Source organism: Pelophylax lessonae, assembly GCF_965119305.1.
Source record: "Pelophylax lessonae genome assembly, chromosome: 9".
NCBI lineage: Eukaryota > Metazoa > Chordata > Amphibia > Anura > Ranidae > Pelophylax > Pelophylax lessonae.
In genome coordinates, this window is record NC_138776.1 from 220707680 (window position 1) to 220733579 (window position 25900).

At 44.8% G+C, this 25900-nt stretch overlaps 1 long non-coding RNA gene across 1 annotated transcript in view; it reads right to left on the reverse strand.

Annotated features, from left to right (window-relative positions):
* Positions 1 to 19185: 19185 nt before the first annotated feature.
* The window catches only part of LOC309563708, a 176692-nt gene continuing 169977 nt past the window's right edge, over positions 19186 to 25900 (reverse strand). Inside the window, exon 3 of the long non-coding RNA XR_014225731.1 lies at positions 19186 to 19425. This is a non-coding gene — a long non-coding RNA (uncharacterized lncRNA). The remainder of the gene's footprint in view (positions 19426 to 25900) is intronic.

Sequence of the window (25900 nt, forward strand, 5' to 3'; positions counted from 1 at the left end):
AGTCAACAGGGATTGGTCAGATAGCTTTGACCAATGCAAGGAGACAGAAGCCCCAGGGGGCAATCAATGTACACAATAGTCAGACATAGAACAATGGTTCCCTAACGAGCCCTCAATACACATTACTCTGAGTGTCAATACCTCCCTTAGCAGACAACAGGTGAGGTCATTAGCACACCTGACAATAGGTGAATGGGGAGCCACCTTAGACAGTCTGTCTCCTCAGAACTTCCTGGGATGACCATATTAGGAGTGGACTTCCTGCTCAGAGACCTCATGGCAAAGGGAACAATTGACCTTGCTGACAAATATGAAGCAATTCAACCCATCACCCATCTGTCCTTAAATTCCAGTGATGGTGAACACCATCACAATTCTTGATTTATTTAAGCAGATATAACTTTATGTGACTCATCTAGAACTGGGGATTGGATCTCTGACCAAGCTTGTAGCAGAGGGTGAACTAGAGTCAGTTTGTCTTTCCCTAGCTCACATTGCTCAATTAAAGACTGCACAGCAGCAATGCAATCCAACAACACATGCTGTGAATAGGCTGAATACTGATGGAAGAAAGAACCTGCACAATATTTCAGCAACCATCCCAAAAAATCCAGCCTGGAACATAGTAAATGGAGGAGTGGCCCTGAGAGATCGACCGAAATACTAGCTCAGAACAGACCTGAATTAAAGGCTGAACTTTTCTAAGGGAGAATCTGCCCTCTACAGCTAAGGCATGTGCTGTCAGAATGCTTTCCAACAGTTCCTCCTCAGTGAGATTTAGCACCTGCAACAATGAACAACAAAAATCTTTATCTTCTGCTGCATGCACGCGACAAATAACCTATGCTCTAAGCATCTTGACAAAAGGAAAATTAAGTCAAAAGCAACTGACTTCCAGCTCCAAAGTGTAGCTGATCTGGTCGTAGTGGGCGTCACTATTATTTCAGGGTTCAGCAGCAGCTAGGGAGACCAGACACATGTAGCTACACATCAAAATGGAGACCAAACCATATAAATAACCTTAACCACTTGCCGACCGCCGCACGACTATTTACTGCGGTGGTCAGCCCCTCACAGGCAAAGTGACGTAGTACTACGTCGCTAGCCTGTGAGGGTCTAGGGAGCAAGCGCGCGCCGCCAGGGGTGCGCTCCTGCTCCCTCGCTGTCACAGACCCCCCCCCTGTGTAGGAATAGAGATCATACGGTTCTACTATGTAGGACCGTTGATCACTGTTCCTACACCTCAAGCCACAGCCAATCACAGTTAGAATCACGCCCCTAGGGACACACATAACCCCTCCCTCTCAAAAAAGTTAACCCCTTCACTGCCAGTGTAATTTTACAGTAACAGTGCATATTTATAGCACTGAATACTGTAGTAATGTCACTGGTAACCCCAAAAGTGTAAAAAATGTCAGTCAAGGGTCCGATCTGTCCGCCGCAATGTCGCAGTACCGCAAAAAAATCGCAGATCGCCGCCATTATGCGTTAAAAAAACAAAAAAAAACAAAAATGACAAAAATCTTTCCCTTTGTTAGTAAACACGATAACTTTTGCGCAAATCAATCAAAATACGCTTTTTGCTATTTTTTTTACCAAACATATGTAGCATAAAACAAATTGGCCGAAAATGTTAAAACATTTTGATTTTTACATTTTTTTTTCCGGGGAATTTCATATAAAAAAATGTGAAAAATATTGTTATTTTTGCAAAATTGACGCTCTTTATTTGTTTATAGTGCATGATCAAAAAAATCGCACAGGTGATCAAATACCACCAAAAGAAAGCTCTGTTTGTGGGAAAAAAGGACGTCAAATTTGTTTAGGTACAGCGTCGCACAACCGCGCAATTGTCCGTTAAAGTCACGCAGTGCCGAATCGCAAAATAGGCCCTGGTCAGGAAGGGGGTAAAATCTTCCGGGGCTTAAGTGGTTAAGGTGAGATTTATTACAGTGAACCACATAAACAAGCATACACAGCAAACAAACCCAACCCCAAAGACAAAATAACTAAAGAACTTAAGAACCAACTATCTACAAGTATATACAATATAAGGGACAAGGGTAACAGGGAAGCAAGGAAGAGGGCAAGCAAGACTGGATACTAGGCAGAGAGCAGGAACAAGGCAAAGGAGGTACAGGATGGATCAGGATCACAGACACTTGGTTTAGGAAGCATGGAGGCAATCAAAATAGTGACGCCCCTGGGAAAGGGAGGAGCAGCCTTAAATAGCCACCTGGCAGCTCGACACAGTTGTAAGTGATCATAGAAGCCTGCTGGCTTCTGGGAGACACCTGCTGGTGAACACTGGAACTGCAGCATTCAGCCCAGGCCAACACAGTGCCACCGGCAGGTGAACTCAATCCTAACACTGTCTTTCCTTACACTTAGCCTTGCTCCCACCCTCACTGGAGGAGTTCTTCCACTGGCAGCTAGGGGCATTGCTCTGCTCCAGCAATGCTGGTCCCTGACTGGTTTCCCCAACATCATGCAAAAGGACATATTTATTGGGATGTTCCAGCCCAGGACCGGCCTCCTTGACTCTTTCCCCTCTACCCTTTCGTAACTGTCACCCAACTACTCTGCTCTGGAGCCTGCACCCTTGTATCTCCAGCCACCTCTGTGCTGGCCTCTGCTAGCACCTGCCGGGTATGTTCCCAGCTCTCCTTAAGTATGGAGATTCTTCTCAGTGTTGCCAGTTGCTTCCCTAGATTCAGGACCTGAGCTTCCAGAGAAGCAACGTGCTTACATTTTGTGCAGCTGTATTTGCCCTCGATCGGATAATCAAGGAATGCATACATGCCACAAGATGTACACAGAGTCACATCTCCACACCTGCCGGACATCGTACTCATTAATCTAATGAGGATTGGGAATTTAACTCTGTCCGATTAGCTGCTCACTGGCTTCCTGGCTCTAATTTCTCAGCACACAGTTAATGCACTCAGGTACTTGGAACACTCAGGTACTCACAACACTCAGGTACTCGCAGCAGTCAGGTACACCCTTACTCAGGTACTCACAACACTCAGCTACTCGCAGCACTCAGGTACACCCTTACTCAGGTATTCACACTACTCAAGTACTCCGCAGCAACGCAGTCACTCTGTAGTACTCAGTTACTCTGCAGCACTCAGTTACTCTGCAGCACCCAGTTACTCTGCAGTACCTAGTTACCCCGCACAGGTACACCCAGTCTCTAAGGTACTCCCAGTCACTAAGGAACTCCCATTCACTAAGGCAGTCCCATGTACGAAGGTACTCCCAGGTACTAAGGTACTCCCAGCCAAAAGGGTACTCCCAGTCACTAAGGTACTCCCAGCCACTAAGGTACTCCCATCCACTAACGTACTCCCAGGCACTAAGGTACTCCCCAGCACTAAGGCACATCCTGGCACTCCCCAGCACTAAGGCACTCCCTGGCACTAAGGTTCTCCCAGGTACTAAGGTACTCCCAGTAACTAAGGTGCTCCGAGGTACTAAAGCGCTCCCAGGTACTAAAGCACTCCCAGGAACTAAGGCACTCCCAGTCCCTAGGTACTCCCAGGAACTAAGGTACTCTTAGCCACAAAGGTACTCTCAGTCACTAAGATACTCCCAGGTACTAAGGTGCTCCCAGCCACAAGGGTACTCCCAGTCATAAAGGTACTCCCAGGTACCAAGGCACTTCCAGCCAAAAAGTTACTTCCAAGTACTAAGGTATTCCCAGGTACTAAGGTACTCCCAGCCAAAACAGTACTCCTAGGTACTGAGGTACTCCCAGCCAAAAAGGTACTCCCAGTTACTAAGGTACTCCCAGGTACTAAGACACTCCCAGTCCTCCTATTTTGCCACCGCTGAACTACTTGTCAGCTCCTGCAGCCTCCCCCTGTCAGTCTATCTCCTTCCTGTACTGTGCCTACCATTTACCCTGTCCCCTTATCAGCCTCAGGGGCCCCCCGCTGCCTCTTCCGTTCAATCCTGCTCTTGCATCACCCCTGTCAGGTCTCCGCTAACTCTCTAGGACAGCCAATGAGCTGATCAGCCTGGCACTTCCTGTCTCCCCTATTCGTTCCCTGCCGGATAGCACGAGCCGATCTGCCATCCACTCACAGTCCTGCTGTCTCTCTCACAAGCTGTCAGTGTCCAGTCCTCAGCCCATCTCCTCTGCTGCCTCTCCATGTCACCCGCCGCCTCTCCCTGTCACCCACCGGGGAGGGGTCATAGTCCTGGTTTCACTGCACAGTCCACAGTCTGTCTACCCTGCACGCTCTGCATGCTCTCTGGCTCTCTATGCATACTCCTCTGTATACTTCTCTGCCCTCCTCTAGAGGGCTCTCTCAGACCTTCTCTGACCTTCTTCACTTACTTTAATGGTCCAATACCCATGGGCACAATTAAGGGCTGTGAATACCTGGCACCCTTAAAGTTGGGCTAGACACTGTTCTATGTAGGGTATGGGCCATTTCCGACATGTAGACAGACTTGTTTAGTTGTCGGAGGTCAGCGTACAAGAGCCACTGTCCATTGGGTTTCAGAATCCCTATTACAGGAGCTATGGATGGGCCTAATTATACCTTGTTTGTTTAACTTTCTAATAACCTCAGCTAGAGACTCATAGGAGGCTAATCAAAGTCTATATTGTTTTACGAATATTTGTGGGGCCTTAGGGTCGGTTTGGATCCTAGCGATGTGTAGGTCAGTACTCCCACAATCGTAAGAATCCTTAGCAAAGATCTCCTGGAATTCAGAGAGAGCAATTGTCGTTCAAGATCATTGGAGCATGTATCGGCTGGGGCTACCATCACTTCGACTATCTCTTACAATCCAGGAAAGCTTTCAGGCTCTCCTATCTTATATGCCTCTAAGTTTTGTAGTTAGGTCATTGGGTTTGTAATGTGTACTTCTCTCCCATTCAGGTTTCTTGGGGTATTCTTGTTCTTTGATTGGTTTATTAAAGAAAATAGACATCTCTTCAGTTCTACAAGTACCATCTTTAGAATAGAAGGGATAAATGGACTCTATTGTGAAAATACCTTCAGGTAAAGAATTGAATGATTGTTCAACGAATTGCTCCTCGGATAAATATTCATCAGGTATGAGTCTAATCACCTGATTGGTGACCCCAAATGTGTAATCTACTGCAAGACCGATAAGAGTTTCCTTGGGTAAGATTATGTACTGATTTGAGAGTTTGTGTATGTAAATGTACATAGGGGACTGATGTGTGTTAACCAGAGGGGTGTGTGTAATTTTAATTCTTTTGCCCTGCATTCTATGGAACAAGCATACTAATGCATCTGATCTCTTCAGTTTTTGTCCCTTTTTAGCCTTTATGTAGAGTAGGAAATTATTTATGCCCTTGGGGATGATAATTTATTGGACTATCTGGACAGCATAAGATCCCTTGATATCCCTCTGGGTCCCCCTATAGTCGACTCCATAAGCAGTCATTAACCAGTTTCCAACCACCCGCCGCACATTTACTGCGCAAAGGTGGCATGGCTGTGCAAATTGATGTACCTGGTACCTGTACCCGGTGGTGATTGGATTTGTTCCAGAAACGATCATTCATCAGGTCCAGGCCAATGATTTATGGCCTGGACCTGCTGATTAGGTCTGGCCAATCACAGAACGTTCTGTGCCTGTGTAATGTCTACAGAATTATCAATGGAATCTGAAATCCAATGACGGTGAGGTGTGGATAAACAGATCATTTCCATTTCAGTCATGAGTTTTATAAGCCCATGTCTAACATAGCTATGCAGCTGTTTTAAATCAAGTTTGGCATATTTTAACCTATTAAAGCGGAGTTCCGGGCACAAAATCGGTATTTTTTTTTTGTGCCCCTCCGCTAGCTACACATAACCTGAAAAGGAATTGGATAGTTATTTTTTTTTTTTTGTACACTCACCTTGTAATCGAAGATCGTAAATACTCACCTCAGGGTACTTCCTCCTCCAGCGCCGCGGCTCACCCCGTCACTTCCTGCCTCGCGATGATTCCTGGGAGCTGAACGTCATCGCTCCCAGGAATCAATGCGACGGCACCGGCCCCGCACGTCACTTCCGGGCGACGCCGCATTCCCCTGCTAAACAGCTTCTGGGCATGCCCAGAAGCTGTTTATGAATGCGGCGCCGCACCGGAAGTGACGAGAGGGGCCGGTGCGGCGCATTCTGGGAGAAGAAGATGCGGAAGAAGACACCGAAGAGGACCGCGCCGGCTTCAGCTGCCCACAAGAGAGATGGAAACGCTGTGGAAGAAATTTTCAAAGTAAGTATTTCTTCTTGCAGGTAAGTGCGAACCGGGACAGATCAGAGGCTAGCCATTGTGGAATGTGCTAGCCCTGACTGTCCCGGGGGTATGTTCAGCAAAAAATGAGATCTGTGCCCGGAACTCCGCTTTAAGACCATATATCCGGATAGGGATAAATAGATCACTGCTTATCCTTTCAACCCCTGTTAAGAACTAGGCATGCCTTCCCCCTTTCCTAGTTTTATTCCCCTGATGGAAAGATACGGTGAGTATATTATCTTGGAGGGATATCTCTTTTAATTTATCATGGGAATTTTAAAAGTATGGTCATCATCTCCCACTTCAATAATATTATCATCTGGTTGGACAACCGTGACGTCGGGCAACTGACTCTTGAAATAGATTGCTAGGGAACCAGGCTTCCACTAGGAAGCAGGAGCCAATCAGCAGGCCTGGTGGACGCGTTGTAAACAAGGCAGACTGCCGTTCTGTGAGAAGGGAAGATGGAGATCTTGTGTTCCTGCTAAGCAGGAACATGGATCTTTGTCTACTCCCAGTCAAAGCATCCCCCATACAGTTAGAAAGCACCCTCTAGGAGTACATTTAACCCTTTGATTGCCCCTGATGTTAACCCCTTCCTGCCTGTATCATTAGTACAGTGACAGTGACTTTTTTAGCACTGATCACTGTATTAGTGTCACCGGTCCCCAATAAATGTCACATAGGGCCTAATTCACTATAAGTTTGGAGTAGAGCTGCTCACTTCTCCAAAAATAACTCCAGTCTAAACTCATTAGCATCCTAATTAGGTGAAGTTGCTGGAGTTAAACCTTCAACTAGGTGCTTTAGAGAATTCGGAGTTGGAGTTAACCAAGAGTGAATTCGGGTTTGGAGTTTAACCAAATTCCCTTTGTGTTTTTCATAAGAGGAAATTTGTCTATTCTGAATCACTATTACACAGCAATGTCATCTATTATGGTTTATTTTAGTTTTAAGGTATAGTTATGTATCTTATGTGTTTTTTTATAAATTTTATTTATTTATCACAAAGAAACAAACAAAGGGAGCATTCCTTGTTTACATTTTGCAAATATTTCGACACAATCCTTATACAGTCTATACATCGTTATCATTCACTTTTACCCATATCTCTCTTATTTTGGATTGTATCTTTCCATATTGAAAATAAATTACCTTGATCCCCCCTGTTTCTCTCATTTTCCTTCTTATTTTAAAATATCCTATACCAAGGTCAGGTTGAAAGAAAGAGAAAAAAAGCAAATAGAGAAGAAAAAAAAAAAAAAAAATTTTTGGGAGGGGGAAAGGGAAAAGGGTATGGATATATTAGTTGGGATATTTTTGGAAAATTATTTCCTCCTGACTAGTTCCCGAGCCACGTCGATTCCCTCATCCATGGGATCTACCAAAGCCCCTTCTGAGGGGGTCTCCTTACAATATTTGTTTTTATTGCATAAGCCCTTGTGATATTTCTCTGTTAAGCCTCTTAATATTTTTCTTTGCCTCTATAGAAAAAGGAGGTTCCTTCCTGGTAAGCCTGGAGGGAGAGTGTGTAGAGAGGGGTGTGAGAGAGACACAAAAAAAAAAAAAACCCGTTTTGTGATTTATCTCATCTGTGTTTATTTGTGTCTTAACCCATTATTCGTTGTGCCATTTAGTGACTCAAACTATATCTCACTCATCTTCCCTCTCTTCCTTCATTTCGTATCATCCGTGTTATTTTCCCCTCCACCTCATGTCCCCTTCTGGGGTTTATCCACCCGTGAAAAAACAACAAAAAAAAAAAAAAACGTGTTTTCCCCTGTGACGAGACCAATCTCGCCACTGGGCGTTGGAGAAGCCTGGTTGCTCGCCTCCTGCAATATGACTATGGACCCTCTCATCAGCCCATGCTAAACATAAACACCATGGCAATTTGACTGTGTTTGTGGCATCTGAGCGCTGTTTGGATATGTTGAGCGCTCAGATCCAGGCTATCTGGGGATGGGTTAAATGTAGGGGTTCTGTTCAGTAGACTGGGAGTTATGCATTTTTGTGTCTTTTTGTGTTTCTTTAAACATGTGGCTAATGGAGCCTTGCCTCTCCTGGAAGCTAAAACTTATTCCTGTAAACTGTAAGGAACAGGAAGCCAACTCCTAATATGGGCATTACAGGAAGTTCTGAGGAGACGGGCGGTCTATTGACACTCAGAGTAATGTGTATTGAGGGCTCGTTAGGGAACCATTGTTCTGTGTCTGACTATTGTGTACATTGATTGCCCCCTGGGGCTTCTGTCTCCTTGCATTGGTCAAAGATATCTGACCAATCCCTGTTGACTCATTTTCAAGCCCTCATTTGCATATGCTGGAGAGGACCTTAGTGAGAACTGCAAGTACTTTACAATTGACCAATGGGAAAGCGGTTGTTGGGGGAAGGATGTTCCAATTTCTGTATAAAAGAGTGCTCTGTTCTTCCAATAAATGTTGTTCCTGTTTTACCCTCATCTCGGAGCTTTGTCTCGTTATTGGGGGAATCTGCTACAGGGATTGCTATGGTCTTCCATACTCCCTTAGAGAATCACTGAGCTCTTGTAAGAGCTTATGTAAGAGCTTATTCTGCTGCACTCTCTGGGGAAAGAGAGGTTCACCCACAGGAACCTGGAGCCTTGTCGTTGGTCCAGGGTGGGTAGGAGATGCCAAGACCCTAACCAAGCTGCGGCGGTTCGTGGAGTCTGAAGTTCTTACGGTGTCTGGTGGAGTGCTTGGAGCCCTCGGGAAGCACTAGGAGCGTCTGTCAACGGAGGTACCTGCTCAGGGGTGCCCTGTTCCGTAACATCCCCCGTTTGCGTGTCCTGTTTCTCTCTTATTTATCTCTTTTTATATATTTCTTAAAATTTTGTGTTTCCTTTTTTTCCCTTTCTTCCCTCCCTTTTCTTTGATTATTTAGGACTCCCTCCTCCTTATGAGGTGGGAGACAGTGATAAAAAAAAAAAAAAAGAAAATGTTTTCTGTCTCTCTCCTCCCCCCCCCGCTCCACCCCCCCTCCCCCTTAGATATGTTTATATTGTTCTCTACTCTGCCATATTCAAGGCCCTCCCTTCCTCTGAGGCTATAAATTGATTCCATGTAGCCCACCTTTTAGTATACGATTCTCTTCTACCTTGTCCAGTTAAGATCATATCCTCAAATTTATTTATTTCCTCCACTTTATGCATCCACATATTAATGGTTGGTGGATTTGAATCCCGCCATCTTAAAGGGATGCACGCTTTAGCTGAGTCTAGCAAGTGTCTTAAAATCGATTTTTTATATTGTCGGTCTGTCCATTCTGGTGCATGGAAGAGAAAGAATATGGGATCCTCTAAAATTTCAAACTCGGTAAATTTATGAGCTATTTCCTTTATCTGACGCCAAAATCTCTTTATTTTTGGACATTGTCAGAATATATGAAGTAGACTTCCCCTTTCCTCCATACACCGCCAGCATCTATCCGGTGTTTGTTCTGAAAATTTGTGTAACCTGGTTGGTGTATAGTACCACCTTGATAATAATTTGTAGTTTGTTTCCGGTATCCTTGTGCATATCGAGGATTTAAACGTAAATGTTATTATATGCTGTATTTGTTTTTGTGTAAATTCAATCCCTAGTTCCTTCTACCATCCACTAAAATAGTGAGGTCTATAGTCAGTGTATAGAGCTATTATCAGAGAGTATGTCTTTGAAAGTATGTGAGCGACTGCGTCTTTTTGTGTGCACACTCTCTCAAAGGCCGTCAGTGGTCTATCAAATTCTGTGGGGGGTGGAAGATATTGTAGGAAGTGGTTCAGTTGTAGTGCCCTCCAATAGTCAAGACCGAAGTCCCCTCTAGGGTCCTTCAGTTCATTTATAGTTACCCAAGCACCCGCTTTTATAAAGTGGGATGCCTGGAATTTCCCTCTCTCTCTCAATCTATTAAATTGGGCGTCCTGATATCCTGAATTGAATGCTGGGTTCCCTAATATAGGGAATAATGGTGAATACCTTGTAGTTATAGCTGTATTTCGGAAAAGTTTTCTGCACATCTTAATTGTAGTTCCTACTATTGGATGTTGCATCGTTTCCTTATTTAATAGACCGAACACCATGGGGCCCTCTTCAGCGGTATAACGCTTTGCGTCTGTTCTATGTTAGGCCATATTTTGGTTTCAGTATGACAGCACCAATCTATGAACCTACCTAGGTGTACTGCCTGGTGGTATTTTGATATGTCCGGGACTGCAAGACCCCCATTTATTTTGGGTAGATGTATAAGTGTTCTCTGGAGCCTAGGTCTTTTCTGACTCCATATAAACTTTAGGAATTCTGACAGTATCTGTCTAAAATAATTTGACGGTATTGAAATTGGCATTGCCTGAAGCATGTACAGGAACCTCGGTAGAATAGCCATTTTGAGGATGTTACACCTTCCGAACCATGAACTTAGTCCCGTTTGCCACCCTCGTAGTTGTTCCCTTACTTTATTCATGAGGGGTGGGAAGTTTAGCGTGTACACCCGGGATGGCTCTGCCGGCAAGAGCGTTCCCAGGTATTTTAACGCCTCTCCCGTCCATCTCATGGCAAAGTTTACACATAATTGTGACCTTAGATCGTTGGTTAGCCCAATTCCCATCGCTTCGGGTTTTTCTAAATTAATTTTCAAATTAAATAGAGCTCCGTATTGTCGGAATTCCTGCAAAAGGTTGGGTAGGGACATAAGTGGGTTTATAAGCGTAAAAAGCATGTCATCTGCATAAGCCGAGACTTTCTGTTGTGTGCCTGCTGTATTTATTCCCTGTATGTCTGGGTTGTTCCGTATAGCGCATAGGAAAGGCTCTAACGTTAAGGTAAATAGTAAAGGGGATAGGGGACATCCCTGTCTTGTACCGTTAGAAATCTTGAATTTTTTGATAAGACTCCATTTGCTTTGACTCGGGCAGTTGGATTAGTATAAAGTTGGGTTATCTAATTTAACATCCTTTCTCCAATCCCCACATGTTGTAATACCTTAAACATAAATTTCCAACTGACCCGGTCGAATGCCTTTTCAGCATCTGTCCCAATAAAAATACATGCTTGTTTAGAGTCTTTGGCTATGTATAGGAGATTAAGGGCTTTTACTGTATTATCTCGTGCTTCTCTATTGGGCACAAAGCCCACTTGGTCCAGGTGTATCAGGGAGGGGAGGTGAGTCTGCAGTCTGCTTGCTATGATTTTGGAAAATAATTTTAAGTCTGTATTGAGTAATGATATAGGTCTATAACTGGGACATGCTGTCGGATCCTTTCCTTCTTTTAATAGCACCGTTATATGTGCTCTTAACATGTCTTCGTGTATAGATGGTTGTACAGAAGATCTATTAAATAGGTCTACCATCTTTTAACCTAATCTAGGGAAGAGTGTCTTATAATATTGAATTGGTAGGCCATCTGGCCCTGGTGCCTTCCCTAATTTAGTGTTTTTAATTGCTTTCTGAAGTTCTTCTATTGATATATTTGCAGACATCGACTCCCTCACCTCCTCTGGTAGACCCGGCATGCCTGATCTGATAATGTATTGAGTCATCTTTTCTGACTCCTGTTTTTGTGGGTCTAGGTTATATAATGATTCGTAGTACTTCCGGAATACCTCTGCTATTTCTTCTGGTTTTTCGATTTTCTGGCTTTTTGGAGAAACAAGTTTAGGGATATATGTTTTTGTTCTTGTATCTCGTATAGATCTGGCTAACATTTTCCCACATTTGTCCCCTGACTCATACATTGTCTTTCTAGTTCTCTGTATAGCTACTTTAGCCTTATATTGAAGGATATCTACTATCTGTTTACGAGTGTTGGAAATTTCTTTCATTAATTCTGCATTAGAGGCGTGTTTATGTCGGGCTTCCAATTCATGTAGTTTCCGTGTAAGTTGATTCATTTGTTTTGTGTGTATCTTTTTGAGCTGTGCACCGTGCTTTATAAATATACCCCTGATCACTGCCTTGTGGGCCTCCCATACCACCCCTGGGCTTGTCTCCTCCCCTTCATTGTTTTGAAAATAGAGCTCTATTTCTTTCTCTACCTCCGATATGACTGTTGTTTCTTGTAGCAAGCTTGTGTTTAAAGTCCATGTTTGTGATCTGACTAGGGGGGTTTCTTGTAGGGTATATGTAAGTGTCAGTGGAGCGTGGTCTGACCAGGTTATAGAACCGATTGTTACTGATTTGACCGAGTGTAATTGTGAATGTGGTATCAAGAAGTAGTCGATCCGGGAGTATAATGCATGTGGAGAAAAAGGTGAAGTCCTTCTCTCCTGTATGTAGCAATCGCCACGCATCTATCAAATGTGACCTGTATAGTTGTTTTGCAACCCTTCTCTGTATTCTGGGTGGGATAGAAGATGTGCCTGTTTATGTGTCCTCTGATGGTATTAAAGGCATATTCATATCACCACCCAGGATAAGCTGCCCCTCCTGAAATTCTCGTAACTTCTCTAAACAATTTCCCAGGAAGACATCCTGTTGAGTGTTTGGGGCATATATTGAAGCTAATGTTACCTTAGTATTTCCGATATTCCCCTTAACAAAGAGAAACCTGCCTTCTGTATCAGACATTGTCTGTGTGCATGACCATGGAATTTTCCCTGATATCACTATTGATACACCCTTAGTTCTACTACTCATGCTAGTTGAATGGTATACTTGGGGAAAAAATCTATTTTTAAGTATCGGTGTTTTAATTTCTTTGAAATGAGTTTCCTGTACATAAGATATATCTATTTCTGATTTTTTTTAATTCAGAAAGTAGAATTCGTCTTTTCTCTGGTGTGTTTAGTCCCTTGACGTTTAACGTATATACTTTAAGTGTATCTATTGTGCTAGAATATAATAGCTTGGAGCTAGCCAGGGGGACCAGTTAGGATAAGGAAAAAGAGGGAAGGGTGGGAAAAAAAAAAACCTAAAAAGTAAAAAGGAAAAGAATAGAAATTATGGGCTATTTTAGGCGTCCAGTGGTCGCAGACCAACAGTTGGGCACTTGCCCTGTAGGGGTCTAGGTGTGGAGAACAGCCTCTTGGGCATCTCCAGGCTCCCACTGATCGGCCCTTCTTTTACTCCAATTGGGGTTTGAATCTATCTAACCTTGTCCTAGTTGCTAACTTCTATCTTACAGCTTTTATCCTGGGCCTTCTTGCCTATCTTATCTGGATATCCCCTCTTGCCACCTGGGGGTATCCAGTTATTTAAGTCTCCCATCATCACATTTTTCCATATATTGGGTATTCCTCAGTCTGTATCTCCCTCTCCATTTCTTTCAAACCAGAGGGGGGGGGGAAGGTAGGTATGCGGTAGGGGGGACCCCAGAGGGAAAAAAGGGGGGCCGGGGGGGGACCACAGGCATCACCAAAGACAAATTTCGCATGTAATCTTATTCCGGAAGGATACATTTTACCTCTATAGATCTCTACTTTAGTTCTCTTATTTATTACCGTTAGATTTTCAACGTTTCCCTAAATTCCTCTTTTCTTCTCTGTAACTAAAATGTGTCTCCCTCTACCTCTATACTGACCCGGGTATCCATACCACCCCCCCCCGGGTCCCCCCCCACTCGCCCCCCCCCCTCACCCCCCAGCCCACCCCCAACCAGGACCCCCCCGATATATATTCGTTCACAACAATCCACCCCTCCCTCAATACCCTTCCCCCCCATCCCCTCCCCCTCCAAAACCCAGTAGGCAGAGAGCGGTCGATTATTTCATCTCCCCCCCTACAGCCCACCCCACATAGACCCCCTTCTGAAGTACTCTCGTTCCAAGGGGGGGGGAGGGGGCAAGTGGGTGTAATCAATTCAATACGTTCCACTGCCATCTCTCTCCCTCTACCCCCAAACTCCGCCCCTCCCCCCCACCTCCCCCATTCAATCTTACATATTTATTATCTAGACCACCGCATTTGTTTTTGTATAAGCATCTTCCCTTCCCCCCTCGCCTCCACCCTCCTCACATAAGGAAAAAAAAGAAAAAAGGCATAATCCCCTATAGTCCAAGCCCCGGTCGGTGTAAAACAAGAGGGGGGATCAAAAGGAGGAACGGGAAGAGGATTTAGTCCCCACATTTTTTCCTCCTCTAAGTAAAAAGAAAAAAAGAAAAAAGAGAATGTCTCCATTATTGTTGAGGGGTGAGATATTCTTCCAGTTATTCCGGAAAGGTTCCAGACAAAAATGGGGTGTGGATACAGGGTAGGGGACACTAGGCCTTGGTCTATCCTGGCAGAGAGGGGATGGTAACATATAATGGGTTCTCAGGGGGTAAAAAAAAAGAAGAAATTGGGGCAGAGACTCCCTCTCCCATGTGTTTGGGGGGGAGCGATCAGTGGTGAGGGAAAAAAGGAGGCTGGCATCCTCCTAGAAAAAGAAAAAATATGATAGGGAAGTCACCGTCTTAATAGGCAAGAAAAGTACCATATGTCAATGTTCCATTATTTAAGCATATTTATTTTAAAACTCACGCTACCGGGCTATCTTCTCCGCCATAGGCTCCCTTCGCGGCCTTCCTTCCATTCGTGGTAGGCTAATCAGCCAATTTTCGACATGTATGGGGGGTATCCCCAGGAAAGGAAAAAGGCCTGGTAGCTCTGTGGGATGCCGCAGTGTAAATGCTCGTGCCTCTTTCCGAAAGGTCACCGCTAGAGGGTATTTCCATCGATATGTGTATCCCTCCTTGCGTGCCGCTTCCAACACTGGGCGCAATAAGGCTCTCCTCTGCAATGTTGACTTGGACAGGTCTGGTAATATCTTGATAGCCGTACCTTCTAGGTCTACTGTTCCGGATTCCCATGCTTGTCTTAGGATTTTTTCCTTTTGGGTGTAGTAATGCATCCTACAGACCACATCCCTTGGCCTGTCTGGATCTGTAGATTTATAACCTGTTGCCCGATGGACTCTATCCAGTTCTATAGAGTCTGAGAGGTTTAACCCGAGGATTTTTTGAAATACAGCCGTTACCTTTCCTCTCAGGTCCTCTCCTCCCACCGACTCTGGTATGTTTCTGAGCCATAGGTTATTCCTACGACTCCTGTCTTCTATGTCCTCTAGGTGTAGTTGAAGCGAGATAACTGATTCTCTAGAGTCCTCCCGGGTCTTTTCCAAAGCTGCAACCCGTGTCTCCAGTGCGGTGGTTGCCTGCTCATCTCTTTGAACTCTCTCCACCATGGCCTGTATATCCCTCTTCACTACTTGTAAGTCTCGTTTGTGTGTCTCCTCAATCCTCTGTACTAGGGACTCGATCTCTGTTCGTGTAGGGAGGGCTCTCAGCAGTGCTCGGATCTCCGGGTCTGCCTGTGAGCTAGCTGCTGGCGGCTGGGTCCCCTGCGTGTCTGAGCCATGTGTTCCCGCCATAGACGCCGCCTCAGACACTACCTGCGTCTCGCTCTGTGGGCTGCTCGCATCGCCAGCTTCCTCCCTCATTTGTTCTCCTACCGCTATGCTCCCGCTGGACACCGTCGGGGCTGTGGGTTGTGGGGAACGAAGGTATTGTATTATCTCCTCCTTTTTCTTTCCTGGTGTACGGACGGCCGTGTTTGCCCCTCGTTTTCTACCCGGAGACATACCGGGGTTTTCTCAGTATTTGCCCGGGCCGGCTGTGGAAGCCTGGAGCTTGATGTGTTAGCATGCTCTCATGCTGCTGCCTCCAGGCCACGCCCCCATCTTATGTGTTTTAACCTTTAGATTTACTAATAGCAGACTACACAGCTGTCTAATTAGCAATCTTCATTCTTTATTTATCTGAAACGTTCAGGCATGTCTGATTGTATTCAGCACTTTGGTGTAGTGGTCTATGCTCATAGACAAAGATTGCTAGGTCATGAGTTCAAGGCCCAACCATGATAACACCCTGTGTGCTCACAGTTGTGTGTCATTTCTTTTTTTTTTTTGCCACATAGTAATACTTTGGCTACATCACCTAAAATTGCATGTCAATGGCCATGTATATTCAAGAAACAGACATGCATATATGCAGGGTGCAATTATGCCTTTGCCAAGTTTCAGTATTTATTTACAGTTGTCTAAAATTTAAGGAAGTGATGGCACACTTGGGATTTGAACTCATGCTCTCAGTGTTTATAGATAGGAACACTAACCACTAAACCATTGAGCTGAGAATGATTACCCTTGGAATATTTAGTCCCATGTTTCAATAGTTAACCACTTCCTTACAGGGCAGTTACACTCCCTTCCTGCCCAGGCCAATTTTCAGCTTTTTATGCTGTTGCATTTTGAATGACAATTGCGCGGTCATGCAACCCTGTACCTAACACAAATGTATGACATTATTTTCACACAAATATTGTTTTTTTTGGGGGGTATTTGATCACTGCAAGGTTTATTTTTTATTGGCAAAAAAGAAGACCTAAATGTTTGACCTCTAAAAAAATGTGTTTTTGTTTATGTAATAAAATTTGGTAAATCAATATGTTTTTTGTTGCACTGACGAGCATTGATGAGGCTGCGCTGGCAGGCACTGATGAGACACTAATATGCAGCACTGATGGACACTGATAGGCGCACTGATATGCAGCATTGGTGGGCATTGATAGGTGGCACTGATGGGCAATGATTGGCACTGGTGGGCAGCACTGATAGATGGTAATGATGGGCAGCACTGATGAGGAGGGCACTAACAGGCTCCCTGAGCACTGATTGGCATCAATGGTGGCATGGGTGGGCATCCCTGGTGGCCATGGGTCAGCAATCCCTAGTGGCTCTAGTGGCATCCCCCAAGGGTCTGCACTGGTAATCAATGCTCTGATTACAAGCACAGACCCCCCCCACCCCCCACACTTACTTTGCATATGAATGCCATTTCTTCACAGCTGAAAGTGGCCCTCACCATGATTAGCCAGTTGATTGTGACCACTTGCTGGAATGTGTGCAACCCAATTTGGTGTCATTTCTGGTCCAGGGCGAACGCCAATGTACCATTTGCAATTTATTTTAAAGAGATTTTGCTTTATTTTAAAAATGGTACACACAGACAACTAAAATGTATTGGAAATGTTTTACCTAGGCCAGTAATGGTAATCCTTAACCCCCCTAGATGTTTTTGCCCTACATTTCCCATAATGCTCATGTACTCTGCAGTGTAGGTGAGCATCATGGGAAATGTTACAAAACACCTGTGTTGCCAAGGTTCATCATCACTGACCTAGGCCAACTAAAAAGGTGAGTGAGCGCTGTAGCAATCTTTTATTTAGTAATCATTTTTAGTGATTTTTTATTAAATGTTTTGGTTACATTCATCCACAGAGGCTGAATGGAAATGTTGTATTATTCCTTAATTTATATATATTTTTAGCTAAATCTATACATACACACTTTAATTATTTCTTACAATTTAGCCTTCCACACACACTCCTCCTCCTCCCCCCCACACACACACTCCTCCTCCTCCCCCCTACACACACACACACACACACACACACACACACACACTCCTCCCCCCCACACACACACACACTCCCCCCCCACACACACACACACTCCTCCCCCCCCCACACACACACACTCCCCCCCCCCCACACACACACACACTCCCCCCCCCACACACACACACACTCCCCCCACACACACACACACACACTCCTCCCCCCCCACACACACACTCCTCCTCCCCCACACACACACACACTCCTCCTCCCCCACACACACACACACACACTCCTCCCCCCACACACACACACACACACACACTCCTCCCCCCACACACACACCTCCCCCCCCCACACACACACACACACACTCCTCCCCCCACACACTCCCCCCCACACATGCACACACTCCCCCCCACACACGCACACACTCTTCCCCCCCACACGCACACACTCCTCCCCCCCACACACACACACACTCCTCCCCCACACACACACACACACTTCCCCCCCCACACACACACACTCCTCCCCCCCCCCACACACACACACAACATTCCCCCCGCCATACACACCCACACACTTCGCTGGCCCGTGGTATGGATATGGCCTCCTGTTTGTAGATAGTCCACTTAGTTAAAACCTTTGCTCTTGATAGCATAATTTTAGCTGAACTATTGTTGTGTCAATTAATGCTATTTTACTGTCTTAACAAACTATTTTTCTGCAGTACTTGCTGTTTATTTTTAATAAAGCCCATGTTCTGTTACAGGAGTGTTGGTGAGCTCTTGGCCAATCACGGAACCATCTATCCAGTGGCTTCTAAGGGGGAAGTACTACATTTATTTTCTTCTCAGTCACTATACCTTTCAGCTAAGTAAAACTATGAAAAGAGTTTATAATCTCCTCACCCATACAAGGGGAGCACAATTATGAAAAGTTTTTATATGAACACAATTTCCTATACTTTTAATTCAGAAGGCCTTTCTGGGCTTTTAAGAATCTAGACTGAATGGTGTCAGAATTGTTATTTCCAAATTAAAAGTCTATAAGAATCAATTTGACAACTAACTTGCCACATGACAGAACAGGAGGCAGGCTTTCAAAAGGTTTGGCACACTTCATGTGCTGTTAAGAAGAGCAAATTGATTGGTGTAAAAGATCTGCTCAGGAGCTCAGGAAACCAATATTGTGGCAGCTTCCATCGGTGTTTCACATGAAAGCATGCCAAACCTTATCCAATTGAAACATACATGGGATAAGGGTATGGAAATTTTCCTACAACACTGCCTGGCATTGAATAGTTCACAGTGTCATACAGGAATAAAGTCATCAAAATAATGACACTGCTGGCTGCTTGTCAAGCAGAAGCACCTTAATGATTGGCCCAAGACTTCTGCAGATAAACTTTCTGGACAGCAGTGCTTCCTTTACACAAATACCTGTATTACTTTGAGTGCCTCAATTACAGTTAATAAAAATGATCATTAACATCTATTTGATGTTGTAACAACCTACCTGTAATGTTGCAATCATGCATTATGTTTATAGTGCGCCTCTGAATTGACATTAACATTTTAATACTAAGTAAATGCATAATACTAAGAAAAAACTTTGGAATAGTACATTTTTTTCAAGCTACATTTAATGCATGCCAGTGATAGAAGATAAATCCATACTAAAACTTATTAGTAACTAGCTGTTTTATATACTGTCTGTTAATTTTTATTGGTCTTCATTGTTGTTTCAATGTTTCATTGGGTATTGATGTCTCCATATCTTTAAAAATATAAAAAAGTAAAGTTAAGAATGCTACAAATAAAGTGCATGAATGATAAGTCATTTCTTATTTACAATATATACAGATCTGTGTGTATTTGGTAGACAATTGAGCCAGACAAACACAAAAATGGTATCTATCATCGTAAAAAAACTTTACACTAAATTTTCCAAATATGTCTAAATTTGGAGGCTATAACTAAAATACTGTATCTGCGAATGATCTGCTGTTCTGAAAACCATATGGATAGTCTCCAAGAGTTTTTGAGCTTAAAGTACTAATCTCTTTGCTAAAATGATCAACATTTTATGTATGACATTAAAATGAATGTATACTAATGTAGTATAGAAAGTATTTAATATTAATATTTGTATTCTTATATCTGGACAGTAGGGATGAGCTCTCTGACCAAAATTTGCTTGCTCAGGCATTTAAACCTAAAGCTGCACTTTTAGCTTGTTCATCGTCAGCCAAACATCATATATAGTAGAGGTTTTTCCTTCTTCCAACAGGTATTAAGGAAACGGCAGAAGCCAACACCTGCCATGTCCTTAGCAACCAGTGATATTCCAAGGCCCCATTCATTTGCAACAGAAAAACCCAAGAATTTCTTTTACTTTTCACCCCTCAATGGTTCCACATGCTTCTTCCATCACTAGGATTTGGGTTTAATAGTTCCTACACTGGGGCATGACCGGAAGCTGAGCAAGCTGGACGCTTTGGAGGGGAGCTCCGTCTAACCAGCTTTCTAATCCATCGCCATCCACCGCTCAAACCCCATACACAGCCTCCACACCATCGAGGAACACCCTCTGAGACCCGATGTACAGGTCGGTACAAGTCTTGGGAGTCTCGCTGGCGATAATCCGGGGATCCAGATTCGGGGCCTACATCACCTCCGAAGCCTCGGCCTTTCCTAGCGGCCGCCGCGATCCGACGTCCAGTCCAGCGGCGGCTCTCCGGGCTCCTACGGTCTCCCTAACTGCAATCCGGAGACTCCCTCCACCTGCCTGGGCACCCCGGGACCGCCATCCACCTTCTGGGATGTGAAATACGGCTGCAGAGTGGCGCCCGAGGTTGCGGCCTAGCTGTCCTAGAAGCCGCGGCCTCTCCTACCACTGTGCTCCACACGCCGGGCGCCGGGTAAGCATTATACCCCAACTGACCTTATACCTCAGCAGCTGCATCCAGACTCTTTGCCCGCACTATATCCTACCTGCTGCAGTGACTTTTATCCAACTACCTACCCTGTACATTGCAACCACCTGACCATATCCAGGCTCAGTCTCCAACCAGCAAGATATAGCAGGATCTCCCCCCAGAATGACATTAACTCTCCTCAGCTGTATCTATGCTTTTTAATCTCTTGCTCACGTCTACATTACATTGATGTAGTAACTTTAGTCCAACATTTAAGCTCTCTTCTCACACGGGTGCGTGGTCTGCCGCAGACCGTGATGATTGCGTGAGTCAGGCACTCCGCTCCACGTTCCGGATCCACTGCACTTTCACACCTATCACGTCCATCCTTCAAGAAAGAAAAATAATCTACAAATGGGGTTTCCCTACCAAACTCCTGGTAATTTACCAGCAACAAATGGTCCCTATCCTGTCACCTAAAGATGGATACAAGAAGCTGACAAATTGGGGTCTCCTCCCGCTTCCCCCTCTCACCCCTCACCATGGCAAGTCTCACCCTAATACGTCCTCTCAACAAGGTCCCTCTCCTGACAGGAACAAAACGTAATGCCTTCCCCTTCCAACGTATTCCATGCCACTACTGGATCCGGTGTGGTCATTGAATCACCACTCTACCCACACCTTCGAGGTATAGTGTGCCAAGCACACTTGTCAATTTTTCCTTTACTTTTGCTATTACGTTTTTCCTCTTACTGGTTTATTGCATTGAGTCACAGGCTTAGAGGCAGTTTTGCACCTCTTTATATCTCCAATTTGGTATTGTCTAGTCATTAATTGTTACCCTTACCGCATAGATACTATTGTGCAGTATCTCTTGATATCTCATATTATTTGTTTATTAGTTTGTTGACTGTTACGTGTATTACAGTTTGATACTTCCCGTTTCCCTCTCCAAGGGGATCGGGAGCCTGTGGTCCCGTTCTTCCACTCACTAGTATCCACCTACAGAACTCATCATGACACTCAATATCACCTCTATCAATGCTAAGGGCCTCAATTCCCCATTTAAAAGACACCTCTTATGGAAGGAAGCCCTATCCTCTCAAGCACATGTTATTTGTGTACAAGAAACACACTTTCTACAATCCAATCCTCCAAAATGCTCTCACAAACAATTCCCTCACTGCTTCTTTGCCAACGCCCCAAAGAAAAAAAGATGGGTAATGATTGGCATACGAGACTCCATCACGTTTGCACCACACCATTGTGAAATTGACCCCGAAGGTAGATACTTAATTTTATCCGCTACCTTTGGACACTCTCGGATGACCCTAGTAAATGTGTACGCCCCCAACACAGCCCAAAAGAAATTTTACTCTCTCCTATTTGCCAAATTGGCACCATTCAGATCAGATCCAATTCTTCTTTGTGGCGATTTTAATGATATTGTAGATATTAATTTAGACACTTCCAACCCTATAAGTCGCAGACCCTCAGCCCTTGCTGTCCTTCTGACAAATGAGGACATGTATGATCCGTGGAGGTGCTTACATGGTGATGAACGGGACTACACGTTTTTCTCTCACCCTCAACAGTCTTACTCTCGAATTGACCTCTTTCTGACCGATAAACACACCTTGCAATTGGTCACAGAAGCCACTATTGGTTCTATAACTTGGTCGGACCACGCACCGATTTCCCTCAAAATTTTAGAAAGGGGTGCTTCGCCACCACACACCATTTGGAGGCTGAATTCCTCTCTAATTACAAACCCCACATATGAATCCAAGATTTGATCCGAGATTGAGACCTTTTTTGAACTAAATGGTGACTCTGTGACTGATCATTCCATTACCTGGAATGCGCATAAAGCCTTCCTACGGGGGTTGTTCATCAAATTAGGGTCCCAGGAACGCAAAAAACGCTCAGCCACCACGAGTTCCCTTCTTACTCGTATTAGGGACCTGGAAAAAATCCACAGACAAAACGTGTCTGATATCACACACGCGGAATTGAAATCTGCTCGTTCCCAACTAAGTACCCACCTGCACCAAAACTTTGATCTATACATTAAACGCCTTAAACTGCAGTTCTATACCTCTGCCAACAAAGCGGGCACTTTCCTTGCCAAACTGTCCAAGCGTCAGACAGCCATAACCAAAATCCAATTCCTCACGAACTCCGCGGGTAATCGCCTGCGCAACCCCCTGGACATTGCTAATGAATTTAGCGCTTTTTATGCACAACTGTACAACTTAAAAGATACAGATCCATCCCCTCCCCCCTCGCCAGCTGACATCTCCCACTTCCTATCTTCTGTCCAACTCCCGCATGTATCACCTACACAATTGGAATCCTTATCTGCCCCATTCTCTCAAGCAGAAGTTCTTGCGGCTATTAAATCTCTTCCCCTCCACAAGGCTCCTGGCCCAGATGGATATTCTAATGAATATTATAAACACTTTGCCCCCCAACTCGCTCCACATCTTTACAAAGCATACAACCACTACGTCTCCACTGGCAACATGCCTAAGGAATCATTAGAGGCCCTGATAGTCACACTCCCCAAACCAGGTAAATCCCCTGACAGTCCTGCCAACTATCGTCCGATCTCCCTGTTGAACACGGACACCAAACTATATGCGAAATTGCTAGCCCAACGCCTCTCTACAATCCTTCCCCAACTCATTCACCCAGATCAAGTGGGTTTTATACCAGGTAGGCAGGCGGCGGATGGCACTCGCCGCCTCGTCGACCTTATCCAACACGCGGAGCACTGTCGGACGCCTTCTCTCTTCCTTTCCCTGGACGCGGAGAAGACGTTCGACAGGGTCCACTGGAAATATATGGAGGAAGTCCTCTCCAAATTCGGATTATCAGGCCCTTTTCTCACTGCTATTATGAATCTGTACTCCTCTCCCAGTGCACGGGTTTGGACTTCCGGGATCACCTCTGACCTGTTCCCAATAACAAATGGCACACGCCAAGGATGCCCACTCTCCCCCTTGATTTTTGCTATGGTTATGGAACCTTTGGCACAAGCCATCAGAACGTCGCAAACGATTTCCGGGGTCGTCATTGGAGACACGGAGCATAAAATAGGCCTATACGCTGACGATGTCATCCTCACACTCACTAACCCTGTAGAATCGCTGTCGCAAGTCATCCACTTACTAAACACGTTCAGTTCAATATCCCTGTACAAACTAAATCACTCTAAATCCACTATGCTAAATATCGGTATAGCTCCTGACGTGGCACGCACCATCTCTTCCACTACCTCATTCCAATGGTTTGCTAACGCGTCTTTGTCATACCTGGGCATTATCCTGACCTCCCCAAGTCGCAACATCCTAAAATATAATTTTGACACCCTCGTGGGAAGGCTGACGCAACTCTCCAAGGACTTGGACCACCTTCCTGTCTCATGGGCAGGTCGGATCGCCCAAGCAAAAATGTACCTTCTTCCCCATATATTGTACTTCCTTCGAACCATCCCACCTCCTTTTTTGACTTCTCAAATCTATAAGCTACAAGGTTTAATCAACACATTTATCTGGCAACACAAAAAGCCTCGGATAAAAAAGTCACTTCTCCTTACCCCAGTTTCTCGAGGAGGCTTGGGAGCCCCGGACATTAAGCAATACTATAGAGCGATCGTATTGGATCAAATTAGAGAATGGTGGTCCCCACATTCAACTAAATTGTGGAAACACATTGAAACTGCAACTATAGGAGTGGATCCACAACTCCTCCTCACAGCTATGCTACTTAACTTTAAACCCCAACACCATCATCTAGGATCTGTCAATACAGCGACAAGGGTTTGGTTAGCCACGACTAAGTCTGCAAAAGGACTACCACGGTCTATAATCACTCACCTTCCTATTTCAGCTTTGGGGCTGCTATCCCCGGACCTCCCCATCTTTACCTGGTCTGCCAAAAGTCTAAACAACCTGAACCACATCCTCTCGAGCTCTGGCATACAGTCCTTCTGTGACCTTCAAAATTCCTTTGATCTGCCGCCCAACTCCCTTTTCCCATACCTAAGGATTCGTTCATTCCTCTCCAAAATCCAACTGACGTCTGAACCTTCCATATTGGGTCCAATCATGAAATTCTACAACACTCCTAAACCTGCAGTTAAGGGCATATCCCTCATATATACTACGCTCTTACAATCTACACAGAATGCATCCTCTTCATCTATGGTCTTTTGGTCTTCGATGGTACCCAGCTCCCCACCCCCACATGTGTGGCACCGAGCACTGCTCATACCATTAAAAGCCTCAAGGTGCATATCCCATTGGGAATCTTTACAAAAACTTTTCCATAAATGGTACTTTACCCCCTCTAGGCTTGCAACTATGTATCCTACCTCATCTCCGTTATGCTGGCGGGGATGTCAAGGCGTAGGCTCACTTCAACATATATGGTGGGACTGCACGCATATCAAACCTTTCTGGGATTCCATCTCCGCATTTCTCTCCTCCCTATGCAACATTTCCTCCCCACTTTCCCCTCTGGATCTCCTCCTGGGTCTCTCAATTCCAACATGGCCCTCTCCCATCAGAGTCCTAGCTACCCATGTCCTCATAGCAGCTCGCCTAGCATTGGCGAAAGCCTGGAAATCACCAAAACCCCCCACACTAGCGGACACCATTATATTGCTAAACAATCATCTCCGAATGGAATTTGCCTTCGCTAAAGCCAACATGACCACCACCTCCTTCTACGAACACTGGGCACCCTGGCTATCTGATCATAGGAGTGCTAACCTATGAACTTCCACCGGTCTCAATGTAACTGTCTCCTGTAATACGCCCCCAGATAACCTACATCGTCCCAAATTTATTCTGCTTGGGGAATTCAATGCACCCCCACGGACTGGGGACACTCCCACACTTTTTTGCATCAGAGGTCCACCTACTTATCAGAACATCTTCCTCTTTTCCTCTTGTTTTTTATTCCTTTTGTGGAACCTTGCTGGTACATGTTTCCTTCTCTCGTTGCTCCCCCGCGTATTGACCTACCACTAGTTAATCATTGATGACCCCAACCTATAATACTCCCCATGTTGTACCCGGTCCTGACTACAGTTGGTTCCCATGTGGGGTAGTCAGAGCCCGGTGTACCTTAATGTTTGGCCCTCATAGGGTGGAAGCTCAACACACTCATATGTCACCGGCAAGGTTCATCTGTATTGCCTTGACTCGACCTGTTGTTATGTTCATGTTTCTTGTTTTATAGCTGTGACCAATGTCATAATTGTTCTATTCTTTATTATGCTAATACAACGTTTGTATCTAAGCTTTTTGCAAAAATTCAATAAAA